General features: G+C 40.9%; 1 protein-coding gene across 3 annotated transcripts in view; it reads left to right on the forward strand.

The window, feature by feature from the left end:
• GALNT14 (polypeptide N-acetylgalactosaminyltransferase 14) overlaps window positions 1-16,786 on the forward strand; it is a 1,224,485-nt gene that overhangs the window by 328,003 nt on the left and 879,696 nt on the right. The gene's annotated exons all lie outside the window — the stretch shown is intronic.

The following is a 16,786-nucleotide window of genomic DNA, read 5'->3' on the forward strand; positions in this document are numbered from 1 at the left end:
TTTTCGCGGGCGGATCGCCACTGCCATATGGGCGGTGGCGATCCGCCTGTAATCCTAATGGACCCACACCCTAGTGTTTATGCAGTACCAAAACAGTCATAAAATCAAAGGACCATGCAACAAAAATCCTGACACAAATTTGAAAAATAGGGAAAAATGTAATGAACAAAATAACACCAAAATGACTATACTCTATAAGGGGAACCAGCTATACAAATTTATAAAGATTTAAGTGGGAAAAGCATCATGAACAAATAAAGCTTCAATGATTGTCAATGGTCCTAGTAGACCGGATCCAGGTGCAATTTTAGTCTGACTGTGATGATGCCCGAATCAGATACACCAAGTTGATTTGTCCCAGTGAAAGTCCGTAAGTCAAAAAGTTCAAAAATTGTTTTATGTCCTACTTGGGTGTAGGACATGTTTTCAAAAGTTTCCAAACTTTCTTCTGATGGCAAAATAATCACAGGAGTATCCTTCTAAACCCACAAGGACCACAGTGAAGGCACTTAAAGACTCGCAAGGTGTCAACGAGATGCCAACAGCAAGGTCTAGGCTAGGTCAAGTTGCCATTGGTCAGCTGTTTACTTCCAGGAAAAGGTATTTTGCAGCTTTTTATATCCCTGTAGCCACACAAAGGAGATGAGTCAACTGAAACTTTAAATCCACTTCTTCTGGCTACAAGGGGGAGCCGATCTAGTCCTTTAGGGGCTCCTATCAGGTCACAGACAGCAAGTCCAGTCCTCTTCTAGTGTTCCACCGATCCAGAATGTGTTTTCATGGGGTGACACATTTTTACCTGCCACTAGGTAGTGCCCCTTGGCATTTGCTAACCATTGGTGTTTAAGTTCCTAGCGGCAACTCTACCCAATTTTTGCAGTAGTTCCTGTTTGCCTTACTGCAGACAGGACCAAAATGCCTTGTGTCAGGGCATTTACAAGATTGTGAACATCTTCAGCGGCAGTAAGCTTTGACTCCGAGGGTTGTGGGTGTGTAGGGTAGTGCACTATGGTCATCACTAGTGTCCTCCTATATCTAACACTAAAATATAGTTTGAAATATGCACTGTAGTCACAGCAAACCCAGAGACAGAAATTTGGTAGAAAAAAAGCTGGGTCCTTCAGCAGCTAGAAAGAAAATACACAGGAATAGTCCTAGCATCCTGTTATCCACCTTTCAAGTATACTAAAGTGTTACATGTGGCTCAACAGGCAGGATGTCAACATAACTGCCTCAGACCCCAACCTGCATATTCTGTTGAGCGCAGATGAAGCATCACTGCTCATTCACGTCAGCCTGTGTGCTCCTGGGAGGAATTTCACACACCTTTCACATGTCTTTCCAGGCTGAGAGTTGTTGGAGAGATAATGCAAATTAGCCCTCTCTCAGGGAAAGGTAACTTTTAAAAATTATTCTTCTGAAATATTTATTAAAAATATGACTTTACCATTGAATTAGATTTTTGTAACTATTAAAAATAACTGTTGAATTATTTTTATAGTTGGTCTTATTCCGAAAATGCAATTTTTTTTATCTGTACTCTGATTTTCTACACAGAACAGCTAGGCCTGCCACAGTGAAAATACAGTTTGTGGCCTTGCTCCTTGTAATACTATTTTCTACCTGTACCACTTTTAAATACAGTACGCCCTGCCTTGTGGGCTTGCAGGTCAAAATAGAGGCGACTTAAAATTTAAAAGGAGGGTCCATGCCTCTCAAAAAGGGGTATTTTGTCAGGGTGCACTGCAGAGTTTATACTGCAGCAGTCAGGCTACACAGGGTAGGCCTGTAGCCATGTTTGGACTACCACTGTAATGTATGGCGCAATAGGTGCTGCAGCCCACAAGTGACATTTAACTTCCAGGTCTTGGATGCATTTTCTGCAGCAGATATCAGGGGGTTACAGACATATTAAATGCATCAGTTAGAAATAAGCCTATTTTAGCCTATTTAAAGGGAGTGGGCAGGGGGCACAGGACAGTTACTTCTGGTTAGCAGGGCAAACGATCACAGAGTCCTAGAACTAGCAAAGGCAACAACTCTTGGGTAATCCTGCAGAAAAGATGGATTTCCTACAACAAAGATTTTAAATCATCAGTGTACAAATTTTTTGTAATGCCATAAAATCCTGGATGCATGAGACATGAATGTATATTAGTCTCTTTGGAGTACCGTCTTATAAAGAATATTAAACTGTGCCTGAGGGTCCTATATGGTGATGATACTCTTTGTAACTTGTAATATCCTTCCAATGTACACTTGGGCTAGTTTATCAGATATATCATCCGAGTGGCATGAACCTAGTACTAGAAAAAGCTGCATGGAATTAAGATGAGTAACATGAAGAAATGTCACATAAAACCATTCAGTCTTCTCCCATACACATTTTAATGATATGTGAGGTACAAACATTGATGAATATTCTTAAAGTACATTGCAAGGTCTATAAGAAAACCCTATTAGGGCAGCATTCTGGGCACTGCATTTCAATAAAGGAGAAATGTTTAGATTTACATTCCAATCTAAACATGCTTCTGAAATGGGGAAATGAGCTAGTAAGTGGACAACCCTAGTCACTCAACCCCATCCTACTGGAAGAAAAGCAAGAGAGATCGGCATTGGAGAAAATGTCCATAAAAATAGCAAGAGAGTAAACCACCCCCCTATTATTCTTCGAAAGTTCCAAGTCCTGTCTTCATTTGCCCTCACATCAGTTGTGTTCAGTACGCAGCTTGATTTTTTTCAACATCCCTATTCCTCTATCCCTGCACTATTCTTTTCAATCCAACCAACAGACTCACACGTGTTCATGACTCAAATGAACTTCCCGATACTAATTCCCCACTAATCCTGTTTGGGTTCCGGAGTAGCGTGCTACCCGCCAGAAAGGCGATTCGACACCTCATCAGGGGTAGCAAGCGCTATATAAATGCAAACCCTTCCCTCCTCTATTCCTCCACTATCCTTTTTAGATCCAAATAACAAACTCACATGTCCACCCTCAAATAAATGTCATAACTCCCTATACTAATTCACCACTAATCTGCTTTGGGTTCTGCAGCAGCATGCTACTGCCCGAAAAAGCGGTTTGATGCCTCGTCAGGTGAAGTAAGCGCTATATAAATGCGATTACAATTGAGTGCTCTCTGCTGCCCTGTCTGCAGTAGGAGGATAGACCCATTAAAGAAAAAAAGTGATGATGCTGCATGCAGAGGGAGCAAGAGAGGGCGCGAGGACATGTGTGGACTGGCCTGCCCCCTGGTGGGATGCTCCTGCGGAGATTAGTGGCTGTAAGTGGTTTTTAAGCAGCAGGTCTCCCAACATGGAGGTGGAAATGTAGGTCTTATCTGGCTGGTAAGCTGTCCTGTTCATTTTGAGCTGCTAATGACTTTTTGTCTTTCACAGGCCAGCTTAGTCCGTCAAATCCTGCCGGGAGCGCGGCTGCTGCATATAATTAGAGACCTGTATTATACTGCGGCACTGGAGGAGGGATTGTCTAATTCTGAAGAAAGGAACGGGTGTCACTACGAGAAAAAAAACCATTAAGTAAAGGAAATTGTCTCGTGCATGATGAAGTGAGCCAAATAGAATATTGATTTGCTCTTTTTCACTTCAAGAGTAAATTGGTTTTGAAATCTAGAAAATAAAATGTAGTATTTGGACTTCATTACCTAATTTATATAACTTCCAGACAGCTTTAAATTTATGGTAATAACAAGAAATGAGAAAATTACGTCCATCAATCTCACACACACTCAAAAACACTTCGCACGCTCAGAGTTCTTGCTATAAATGAGTCCAAAACTCCGCAGAGGATTAGGTTCTCAACCGCTTACACAGCACACAAGGATGTCAAACTTTAAAACTCAGGACGGGTTGACTAATGGAGTTGTATAAAAGAAATATGCGTGCCGCAACGAATATGACACTTTACCCCGCACGCATTTACAACGCGTGCCAGTACCCCACATTATTTACTCCACAAAATCTTTTACAACGCTGGGCTTTACAACACATACAGCCAGATGTACGTATATAGTAGTTACCGATTCGAAAAAAATGAATTTTACAGATTCAGTATTTTCTAATCGGTAAATGCTATGTAGGAAATGAATTGGTAAAAATTACCGAATCGTTAAGATTCGGTATTGCCGAATCGGTAATTACCGATTCGGTAATTGGTATTCCATCCTATGGGCCTGGAGGCCCATAGGAATGAATCTCAATTACTGAATCGGTAAATACCGATTCGGTAATTGGCATTCATTCCTATGGGCCTGGAGGCCCATAGGAATGAATGTCAATTACTGAATTGGTAAATACCGATTCGGTGAAAGGAGATAAACATTGAAGGGTGGCAGGGTGTCACTTTGACACCCTGTTGCACCCCTCAATTGTGCATGGGTGCACATGTGGCACACATACATGCCCTAAGGGCAGGTATGCCTGCAACATGGCACTGAAATAATTTGCATGTAATTGCTTTTTTGGGGGTTTTCGTTATTTACCACCAACTTGTAGTTGGAGGTAAATAACAAATCCTAACATGGGATAAGCACTCATTTAAGTGCTCCCTACATTAAGAATTTGGTAATTTACCGAATCTGTATTTGAGAATTCAGTAATTTACTGATTCCTTAAATTACAGATTCAGTAAAATACGAATTTAGGCCCCTACATATGAAAAGCCTATTACCGGTCGGTAACGGCCGAAATTCGTTAATTTCACCCGTTACCGACGGGTAATAGGCTTCCTACATCTGGCCCATAGTCCATTACAATGCACTTTAATAACTCCATTGGGGCCTTGTACTGGGGAATGCGTTGTAATGGTTTGCTCTTTAAAGCCCTGCGTTGTAAAAGATTCTGCGGAGTAAACAATGTGGGATAATGACATGCTTTGTAAAGCAGTTGCTGTAAAGGGTGTTTACCATGCCGCAACATATCATATGATTATTTGAACAAATTATTGAACGAGAAACGTAATAAATACCTTACCTGCCAGAATCTTACGGATCTATCAACAGCTCATGGTATCATTGGAAGAACATCACATGCAAGCTTCATTAGTTAAAATAAAGAAGTCTACTTTGGCCATGTACATGCTCCTAGGACATGTTTTCTCTTGTTGCACCTCTAACTTTGTTATGCCCTGGTGATGGTCTTAAATCTGTGTATCCATGTAGTCCGTTTCACCCTGCTTCTCTGACATGTGCGTCCTCTGACAAAATCTTGTTAACAAGGACAGGATAACTGCGAGCCACTCCACCTTCCCTGACAAACAATGCACTTTTTATGTGAACACATGCCATTTGCACCTATGGACGAATGGGGAGGTTTAAGGTAGTTCACATAGTCATTGCATCACTAATGCCCAATAGTTATCAGTTTATATGTGCAATGTGAGAAAAAAAGGCTAAGGGTCAGATGTAGGTAGCCCAATACCGGTCGGTAACAGACGAAATTACCAAATTTTGGCCGTTACCGACCGGTATTAGGCATCTGAGATGTAGGGGCCTAATTTAAGGATTCAGTAATTTACCGAATCGGTAATTTAAGGAATCAGTAAATTACCGAATTCTTAAAATACCAATTCGGTAAATTAATGTAGGGAGCACTCAAATGAGTGCTTTTCCCATTTCAGGATTCGTTATTTACCACTAATTACAAGTTGGTGGTAAATATCGAAAACCCTAAAAAAAAGCAATTTTTTTCAATTTATAACAGTGCCATGTGGCAGACATACATGCCCTTAGGGCATGAATGTGTGCCACATGTGCACATATGCACTATTCAGGGGTGCAACAGGGTGTCAAAGTGACACCCTGCCACCCTTGAATGTGTTCTCCCTTTTACCGAATCGGCATTTACCAATTCGGTAATTCCCATTCAATACCGATTCGGTAAATACCTAATCGTACCAATTCGGTAATACTTACCGAATTTTTTCCCACATAGCATTTACCGATTCTAAAATACTGAATCGGTAAAATTCGGTATTTTAGAATAGGTACATTTGAATTACCTACATCTGGCCCATAGAGTTTGAAAAAGTCATGACATGATCATACTTGAATTCTCTCCCATGTTTTTCATAATCAACTACCTTACCTTTCAAAGATTTTATGTGAACATATAATCAGATTTTATACAACAATAATTTATTGATTTGTAGAAAGGGGCTAAATTGACTCTGAACCTCTATTTGACAGAATTTGTTTCTTAATATGTAACTCAACAGATTTGTGTAACTCTATACATGGGTGGGTAAAACATTCTTAGTTTCCCAACCATACTTCACAATCCCAGCATTTTTCTTCTTAAAATGTCTTTCTTCTTTTTAGAGCTTTAATTACATATAAGTATACACATACAGACCCAAAGATATGGTGTATTATTGCCTTAAAGAGGTTCTAGTGATACATTAAACGATGAGACTGCAGGCAATGTGATTTACAAATATCACCAGAACCCTATAATAGCAATGTAGGACTATAATACATGGTAATCGGTAATTATTGTATAAAAACCTATCTTTAATTTCTTTATAATACATGGGATTTAGCAATTCCTATATAAAAAACTTGTCTCTAATTTGTTTATACTAGGCGACTTGTGAATCACCTAGACACTTAATATAAAAAAATGACAACAGAACTCAACTGTAATAACTTAATTACAGTTGAGTTCTGACATCACAATGCCTGCTGCCTGAGCAGCAATGGAGGAGAAAGGATGGTCAGGTAACAAAGCATAATTAAACCAGCTGTTTAAAGAACGAGAAAGGAACATGGGTTTTCTCACTTCTGCTTTGTTTTTCTAGCTGTACATTGTCAAGCAGAAAGGAGATATTTATAGCAGCATGTTTATTTGTTGCTCTCTTTAGTTAATCATAGAAATGTTAGTCTTCCTGCATCTACACTTTTGAGTTACTGCCCCATTTTCTTTTGACCTATAATAAACTGCCTCTAATATCTTTTTGCAACAAATATCTAACATTTTTTTTGATGCAGTTCATTTTACACTAGAGATTCAATTTTGATTCTTCATATTCACAAACGAACTCTCTCTTTCATGTGAAAGAGCTACGCTCCAACGATTGAAGTGTTTTGTGGGAAAGGTTATGTTGTGACATTGTATTATAATGAATAAACTACACCCTACTTCAAATCATAAGGATATTGTAAGTCACTTTAGAGTTGCATAACCTTACAAAGGAACTTGACCGTTGGCCTCGTTCTTCTATATGGTCAGGGAACTCTCAAGGTATTTTATATATATTACACATTACCCATCAAATTATTTATATATCACATTTTTATCTTGTAGTAGTTAAGTTAAAAAAAAAGCTATGTACTTCATAGAGCAACATACAATAGGCACTGACTGTAAACAAATGTTTTAGGGTTATATTTCATGAATAAATTGTTAATAAAAAATAGACAGTGTTGAGGCTCAGCAGATTTATCCGAATTCCATATAATTAATATATTTAATATTTTGAACAATTGTTGTAATATTACTAGTATTAGCATAATATATATTGGGACCCATGTTTCCGTTAACTTTCTGACCGCTTAGTATTTTTTTGTGTTTTCTATAAATACTCTATTATATTCTATGGGAGTGTGTTGCAGTATCAGTGTTTGTGTATGTGTAATACTGGACTTACTACTGTTCCTTTTGACAGTAGTAACTTGTTTTAGGTAGTGGAAACATGCACGTCTTTACTTTTGAGTAACTTTACAATCATACTTGGTCAATAGCCAAAAGTAGTAAAGTTACTGAAAATAGTTAGAGTAAGCCTAGTGCTGAGTGTAAGTTACCTTTGTAATATCCCTGGTAATTGTATCTACTAGCCAGAAAGGTTAAGATGTAAAAAAAAAGGCCCTGATTACGCAGACTGGGTTACTTAGTCACAAACATGACGGATATCCTGTCTCCCAAATTACAATCCCATAATATCCTATGGAACTTGTCATTTGGCGGATGGGATATCCATCACGTTTGTGACTGAGTATCCCAACCGCCAAGATTGCCATCAGGCCCTAAGTCATCTGTCTGGTTGATAGAGATGGAACATATTGGAAATATTTTACCTGGAGAACAGCCATGGAGAGCATCGGGTAGTAGGCACAGGGGTCCAGATTTAATCATCTTTCATGCAACACACAATCATATTTTCCGGAAATTTTCTGCTTTGTATTTGTGTAAGGTAGGAATACACAAGGCAGATCCATATCTTTTAATATCGCCCTAATACTGCTGTCATGCCATGTGCCAGACGCGCAACACCCATTGGACTCACCGGGCTTCAGCCCCCCCCCCCCCGTCGTGTTGGCAGCCCGGGATGAGACAGATCCCGGGCATACACAGAGCCGCACCCGAACGTTTCACAGGTCTTTAAAAGACCATTTGAATGTTAATTAGGCCTTGCAATTGTTTCACCCCTTCTAGGAGCCCCTGCAGCTCCACTCTGCCTACTGATTAAAGGTTCAGCCCCCCCCCCCCCGAAATTTTTTCTTACCCCCCCCCCCCCCGAAATTTGTCTCTAGTTGCACCTCTGCCATGTGCTGTCACTCGAAATGGCTGTTGTGCATACCTTTTTCTGTTAAAGTACAAATTGTTATATATAGACAAACATAAAAGCATGCCACACATGCCACGCATGTGTGTTGTGCACTTCTGTACACCTGCAGAGTGTGGAGTTTGTTTTGTGAAGAATTAAAACATTTCCCCTTGTTAGCGCCTTCTTCATAGAGGGATTCGTTTTTGACACAAAACCCGATTTGGCTATCTTAGAAGATTGGGCTGTGCTTCAAAAACTCTAGATGTTTGTCCTTTCCCATCCAAATAATGCCCCACTAATGCCCACTTGACAAAAAACAATGCAATGTGACACAAAGTACGTTTAGCGATGACAAAAAGGCACCTAGCAAAAACTACCTTATGAGCTGGAAAGTAAATACCATGCAGCACTGTGCCTCACTTTGCGACACTTTGCACTGGTGCAGGGTGTAACAAAGTGGATTGTTAGTTGAAGTGGAGGATAGGCCTCTTCAAGTAATAATTACAATATTACTTACTAGGTCCAATTAGGTCTAAATAATTTAAAAACTTGGTAGCTGTAGCACAGAAAAGACAGACTTAATTTAGGAGAAATATCTAAAGCATTAAAAGTAGAAACAACACAACACAATACAAATTCCACTCTAAATTATAAAATTAGACAACATTTTAATGAGCAAATAGACACCTAAATAATAACAATCAGATGTAGGGAACCAGAGATATGGTTTTTAAAGTGTAAGATGTTTCTAACACCAAAAATCACAACACGCCACCCTTGAGTGTTTGGTTGTGCTTGATCACGTCAAAGTCAAAAGTTATGACTGATCACAATGGAGCACAGGTCAGATGTAGGTAAAAGTTTGTCCTGGTGAAAAATCAGCCTTCTGGCATTCATCTTTCTGGAGAAAAGTGCACATTGTCATGTCTGTAAGTCAGGTGGATCCAAAGAGGCCCCTGTTGACAATGCCGGTTGAAGTGCAGATCCTCGGTGGAAGCCTCTGCTCTATTAGAAAGTTTGACGCTGTTGAAGTTGATGGCAGGAAAACTCCAAGTGGGTGAAGTTTGGGTCCAGGGAGCTGTCAGCTGCGGCGGGGTGCTGCTTGGTATTGGTCCCAGTGAAGTTCTCTACTTTTGGACAGTAGCGGCCCGTGGAGGTGGTGCCGCGGGGAGGTGGGGCGGGGCAGGGGAGGGGTAGGGTAATAAAACAAATTTGGCGTTTTTCAGCGCGTGCAACAACATTCGTTTTATTTATTTATTTGTGTACAGTACTCCGGTCAGCCTTGAGCCGAAGTTTACTGCCCTCCGCTCTACCCCTCCCCCACCCCTTGGCATTGACCCCACGGGCCGCTAATGCTTTTGTACTTAGAAATTTTTCTGGAAGTCTGGATCCTTTCAGTGCAGCAAACTAGTAAGTTAACCCCAAATTCTAGTTCAATATTCATGGTTGCAGCTCAGTGGCATTCCGGGTTAGCCTCTGGTTCTTTTCGCAGAAAGTTTGGAAATTGTTTGCGTGTCCACTATGGCACTGTTTGATTGGAAAAGAGTACACTCTAACACCAGCCAAGGATCCCTGAGTGTTTGGGCACTGCTTGGGAGTTAGGACTCAATCTTCCAGAAGCCATCAGCAGGGTCCAGGGAAATTCCAGTTGGCAGTGGTCTGCTAGGCTAAGCAGAAAATCGAGCCCTTGCAGCTTTTGTGTTCCTGGAGCATAACTGGAGGCTAGCCAGCTAGCTATGTGAGTCCACTCTTCTGTCCTGGAAACGTGGGGAGCAAGTCCAGCACTTGCGGCTTCTCTGTACAGGTTCAACAGAAGGTGTGGTCCTTCTTCTGTCTTCCACAAGCCCAGAGGTGTCCTGAACAGTGTATTGAGGATTCCACTTTTATGCCCAGTGCCAGCCTATAGTTGGGGTATTCTTCTGGCCTGTCCCTAGCCAAAGGGATAAACATGCCCAGGGGTGCCGCTACCCACTTTTGCAGGACTTCCTATGTATTTTACTGTAAACAATACCATAATGGCCCTCTCTACCTAAAACCAGTATGACTTTTAAAACATTAAGACCAGGCAATTGTGTAAAGGAACATAGGGCCATATTATCAAGAAAGGGCGATACATTATCGCAGCTTTTATCGGCAGGAAACTGCCGCTAGAGCAGCGATAATGGGCTTGATAATATACCCTTGTGAATTTCCATAGAAGCCCAGGTTAATACCAGAACCTGGGCTTCCATGGGAATTCACAAGGGCATATTATCAAGGCCATTATCGCTGCTCTAGCGGCAGATTCCTGCCGATAAAAGCGGTGAGAATGTATCGCCCTTTCTTGATAATATGGCCCTCAGTGAAGTCAAGTTCTTTATTTCCCTAGTAAAATAAAGCAACAGAACAATGCCAGTTCTCACATTCACCCAACATTTAAAGAAGAGCAGCAACAAGCCAAGCATCCAAAATGCCCTGAAGGTGAAGATATTTTTTCTCTAAGCCTCAGTATGCAAGATCCCATAGCCACACCTATTTCCCTATTATCTGAGCGTAAAAGGCACCATATCCAAGCCAGTTCTTACCCTGTATGTAGAGCACCACAGCCATGAGAGTGAGTACGAGTATACAGAGATCTGAGCCAGGACAGTGTTCACACTGCCCCAGTAAGTAAAGCAGGATATTCTGGCCTGGCTTCACAATGCACGAATATTTAAAGTAGCATGCCTGGGTAAGTGGTACATTGTTCCTGCATATAGAGTTCCCTAGCCAGGCGAGGCTCATATTACCTTAATATCGAAAGCACCACTGGTTGTATGTCACAATATTGAGGTCAATAATACTTGTTTTCACATATAGAGGGGCTTATTCACCAAAGCATTTCTGAGTACAGGAAGTAGTACTCCAGGCGTACTACTTTACGCGCTCTTACATGCCTTTCGGAATCCGCACCTGAATGTCAAACTCCCTGCTAGTAAAAGTAGAAAAGGATGCTTTGATGCCAAATCACAAAGGGATGTACAAGCATGTGAAGGTGTACTACAGGAATATAGATATATGCACAGGTTTACATATAACACTGCACCACTCTACTGCTATGACCATCCATTGGTACCCTGAAGACTTAAGACTGCTCTATGGTGGGGCCAGACGAACAATGTATATGCATACCCGTGGTGGGTCATTCACCTAGCCTCAACATATCTGTCTCCACAAAGAATGGATACTCTGTTACCTGGGTCCATTTTTTGACATATTGGGTCAGATTTTCAATTACTGGCGCATCCCTGCAAATTAGCAGGGATGCGCCAGTAATTGTGCGCCCTAGCTCCGCCACCCATGATGCGCGGCATTTACAATGCGGCGCAGCATGGGGCAAAAACGGCACAGATGCGTCACGCATCTGTGCGGTAAAGGCGGCGCATTGCTGGAGTTGCGTTGTAAGAGCGACGCAGCTCCAGCAATGATCTGGGGCCTATTCTTCCAATGCTGCATCAAGCCTTACGCCTGCTTCAAGCAGGCCCCGGGTTTTGACGCAGCATTGGCCTAAAAGTGACTGAGTGAAATCTTGTAGATTTCACTCAGCCCCTTTTAAGAGGCGTTCCTGCGCCGGAAGCCCCCCCTCTCCCCCCCTACACCCGGAGATGCGTCACGTTGTAAATACCCCGCACCATGGCGGATCTTTTGCGCTGCCGCTGCGTCACAAAAGTGACACAACGGCAGCGTAAAAGAGGTGCAAGGGGCTTGTAAATCTGCCCCAAGGTGCCGATTTGAGAAAATCACCCAGTTTGTAATTCAATACTCACAAATATGCTAGCATGCTATATAAGAAGCTGCTTCTTGAGAAGGGCGCTTAAGATTAAAAGAAAAACAGCATTTTTGAAGAAGCAGTGGCCAATCTGACTGGTCTCCAGACAGCTTGCCTCAGCGACTGACAGTCACAAACAGACAAGTGTTCGGATCTGCAGTTCCACAAGAGGACAGGTGTGATGTTTGAAGTCGGCACAGAGAGTCTTTTTATTTCTCAGTTTCTTTCATTTTGTTTGCATTTTATACCTGGCTTCTTCCAGATTTTAATTACTAACAGTCATGCCATAAAATTGGCTGCAGGCTGCAAATCTTAATGGGCTGAAGCCTTTCATCTTACATGAAGAATTTAGAAAGTAAAAAAAAGCATGCTGTTGTGGTGTACAGCAGCATGTGAAAATTATGAATATTTTTGAAGTTATGCAGGCGGCGAAAAATGTGTTTTATTTCACATGAAATGTCAGAGCAATTTATATCCCATAATGAAATATAGGTAAAAGCTTTCATATATTCTCCATTTATGTCAGCAGAAATTCTGTTGCTGCTGAAATATTTGCTCAGTAGTTTTCCTCATCAATGTTTTTTCCAGATTCTCTAATGAATGCAGGTCTATATCTATCCTCTTCTGAAATATGCTGAGGATGTCCTGTAAGTGCCAAGGCTCTCTGGAGCCTGCCTTAGTAGATGAGAGAAAAACTGCTTAACAGGACAAAAATGGGAAAACATATTTTCGCCCACTTTTAAAGTTTCTTCCTGGGGGCTGATCTTCAGGGATCTTTTGATGACAACCTTTAGCTGACAAAGTTAGCAGGGGGCCAAGTGTCTTTTAAATCTGTTCACGTGGTTAAAAGGTGTGTCGACACATTACTATACAGTGGTGACTGTGTTGTAAAAAGATGGTGATAGATGACAGGATACTTCTAGTTGATTACATGTAGATTTATTGTAAGACACAGCCGAGTACACAACCTCGCCAGCTGACCAGACCATCAACTGACACTGGTAGAACACTGTGGTACAAGTTAGAACACTCACAGGTATACAGGAAGGCTGAGAAGGTGAAAACACTAAGGAAGGACTAAAGACTACAGTCAGCCATATTACAAGAAGAATCAATGTACAACAGACTGCTACTGTTTTTTTTTGTTTTTTTGAGTCCACTGAAAATTCTGCCTCAGGCCTCCAGACTTTTAAGGTGAGTTAAGCAAAACCCACTAATTAAAATGGTTAGATTGACATACATAAAGCAGTGAAAATACCTCCAAGCCTTTAGCTGCCAGAATCGGTTCGAGCAGGAAGATTGGATAATCCAAGGGTGATATCTGCACCTCAATGGCTAGTTCACAGAGAGAGAGGTGTGGGAGACTTTACCGGCTATAAATATAGTGATGGGCTATATTACAATAATATTACGAGAGGATTGCACCTGGGTCAGAGGTATACGGCCCTCTCATAATCAGGACATTCGAAGAAACAAATGCAAATCATTTAAGCTATAGGTTGTAAAATCGTTGTACATGTATATACAGCATATAATGTTACGACAGACAGCCATGTTTACTTTTCAGTTTATCGTCTGGACTTTTGCCCTAAAGTTTTCAGCTTCCACCAGGTCATTCGCAGCAAAGTCACATTGCCAATAAATGGCAAAGAGCAGGATTCGATATGGGTTGATCAATTTGAGATGGTTTTCATAACTCATTAGAAAAAATGAGTAACATTCATGAGATAGAGTAAGTTAATGAATATTAATATTCTGTAGAGCGTATTTTGAAAGATCTGAGGTTAGATTTAGATCTGCTTCTGACGTTTCAGGTTTTCGCTTGGCAGATCCGTGTGATTTTATGCAAATAGATTAATTAGGGAATGACAGTTACTTGGAATTTGGTATTTGCAGCATATATGCATATTTTATGGAAATTATATTCCTATTTCAGGAAAACACGTGCACAGAACACAATTTTTTGTGTTTAAACTCGTATGATTTCCTTTGAATTGTAGGAACACCAGTATGATTTGGAAACGTGTAAACAAAACATGTTAAACAATAAATTGTGTATTTTTTTCACAAAAATACAGAGTGCGTTTCCTTGGATAATGAAAAACTCTTTGAGTTTGAGGACGAATACAGATTATGAAATGTTATTTTTAATTAAAAAAGCAAATGCACTTGAAATGTACTTTTAACTTAAATGACTTCACACAAAATTATGGCACATAGCTATGGATATATGGGTAAAATTACAATATAAAAGGGTGATGAACTTGGCTTTTTCTGCAGGGTGATCCCCAAAAATGTTGCATTCACCCTTCTAACCCCCTTTTTTTGGCTTTTTGGACTCTGCACACTTTACAACTGCTAACCAGTGCTAAAGTGCTTGTGCTCACTCCTTAAAACATGGTGGAATTGGCTTATACCCAATTTGCTTATTTATTTACTTATAAATCCCTAGTAAAGTGGCAAAACCTGTACCTGGGCCTGTAAATTAAATGTGAGCAGTGGGCCTACAGCACTGACTGTGCCACCCACTTAAGTAGCGCTTTTTTTGTTTCATAATTCTTTATTGGAAGTAAAAAATGAACATATTAATAGAAATAACTCACAGTGTGACAAACACAAAGGGGTCTATTGTCATTTCAGGTGCAAGTGTGCTATTGAGTAGGAAAATTGCACAGAACAAAGGGGAGGAGGGGAGAGGATTGGGGGCACACAAGGAACACGTGGCAGTAGGAAGGGAAGGGGAAGGATGGGGTGGGGAAATAAGGATGGAGGGGATGGGTTATATATCAACATCAAAGAGGAGGGTGTTCATGGAATATAACCTTGGGATTAGTAATTCGGGGGTAGTCCCCAATATTAGAACCTTAGGGAAGCAATAGCGTTGTCCGGGGGGATTGAATACAGTCAATGGTAGGAGATCTACGTCCCTACTGAGGGTGTAGCACTGTATGATGTAGCAGCAATTGTCCTCAAGGGGAGGAAACATGGGGGGGAGGGGAAGGGAGGAGTAGGCAAGTGTCTCTTGGGACCAGGCACCCCTCGGCGTACAAAGTCATTTAAGTAGCGCCTTAAACATGCCCCAGGTCTGCCGTTGGAGGCTCTGCATGTGTGCAGTTTTAAAATGCTATTTCGACCTGGCAAAATAAAGGTTTTGCCACACCCAAACGTTCCTTTTTAATACATGTAAATTGCCCCTAGTGGAGGCTATGGCTAGCCCAGAGGACAGGGCGTAGTACATTTAAAAGATGTATATGCCCTGGTAGTGAAAAAACTCATAAATTAGTTTTTCAGTAATGCAATGCCTACCTGTCCTATAGGATAACCTTATTACATTTAATAGCTATAACTTCCGATTCGAACACGGTAGATAGCTCGAATTTGGCATCTCCAGAATTATAATTAAAAGCCCTCTTCAATGGTAAAGTCGCATTTTTAATCACAATTCTGAAAATGCCACTTTTCGAAATTTTGTGTAAGCTAGGTCAAAGGACGTAGCCTCCAAGTGCACTACTCTAAAACCTCCAAAAGAATGTATCACTTTATGCTGTAAGTACTAAAGTGTAAAAGAACACATGAACAGTGAAACATCAGAAACCAAGATGATTCAAAGTAATCAATATACAAAAACCATGTACAATAGTGATACTCAGAAAAAATCCTTCTTTTATTGAGTAATCTTGTATAAATCTCCCTTGGAGAACTTCAATCAGTGATGCAAAAGTTACAGTTGCGAGCTTCATGTAAAAATGAAAGAATGCCAGTGCATTTCTGCTGATCCAAGCTACAACTATGACATATCTAACTCTTTAGATTGTTTGACTTTTCTCTCATTGTTATTGCTCTTGGCTAATTACAGTTGAGAAGAATGGCACCATTGCATACTATGTGTCGAACACACTGGATCTGGTGCAGTAGACTGATTCACAACCTTTACCAGTGAGACGCTTATTGCTGCTGGATGATCTTTGTTTTCCCTTTTTGCCTATTATCCCATCACCTTGCATAGGGGATCAGCGCTGTGCGCTTGGCTGGCAAAGCAGAGAAATGAAAAATATGCAGGTGCTGTTTTCAGTAGCAGTAGAGAACAGCAGGTGTTCCATCAGAATAAAAACAAAAAACCCTAGTGGGGCCAAACCACGAGGACTAAATATTGTGAATGTAAATGTATGTAGGTAAGTATAGGTTTCCTGTTCCTAACCTCGCAATATTTACTGGTCCATCGCTTACAAGTTGTCCAGAATGCAGAATCAAGGTTTGTTGTTGATGCTCCCAGGCGGTCCTCAGGATCCTTGATTAGAAAGGGCCTTCACTGGCTTCCTGTGCAGTCTAGGATAAACTTCATGGTTCTAGTTCTTACTTTCCGTGCTCTTCACGGATCTGGTGCAGAAGACATTAGGTCTCTTGTGTCCTTCTACACCCCGGGCATGGCC

The sequence above is a fragment of the Lissotriton vulgaris genome, chromosome 6 (genome assembly GCF_964263255.1).
Source record: "Lissotriton vulgaris chromosome 6, aLisVul1.2, whole genome shotgun sequence".
Classification (NCBI taxonomy): domain Eukaryota; kingdom Metazoa; phylum Chordata; class Amphibia; order Caudata; family Salamandridae; genus Lissotriton; species Lissotriton vulgaris.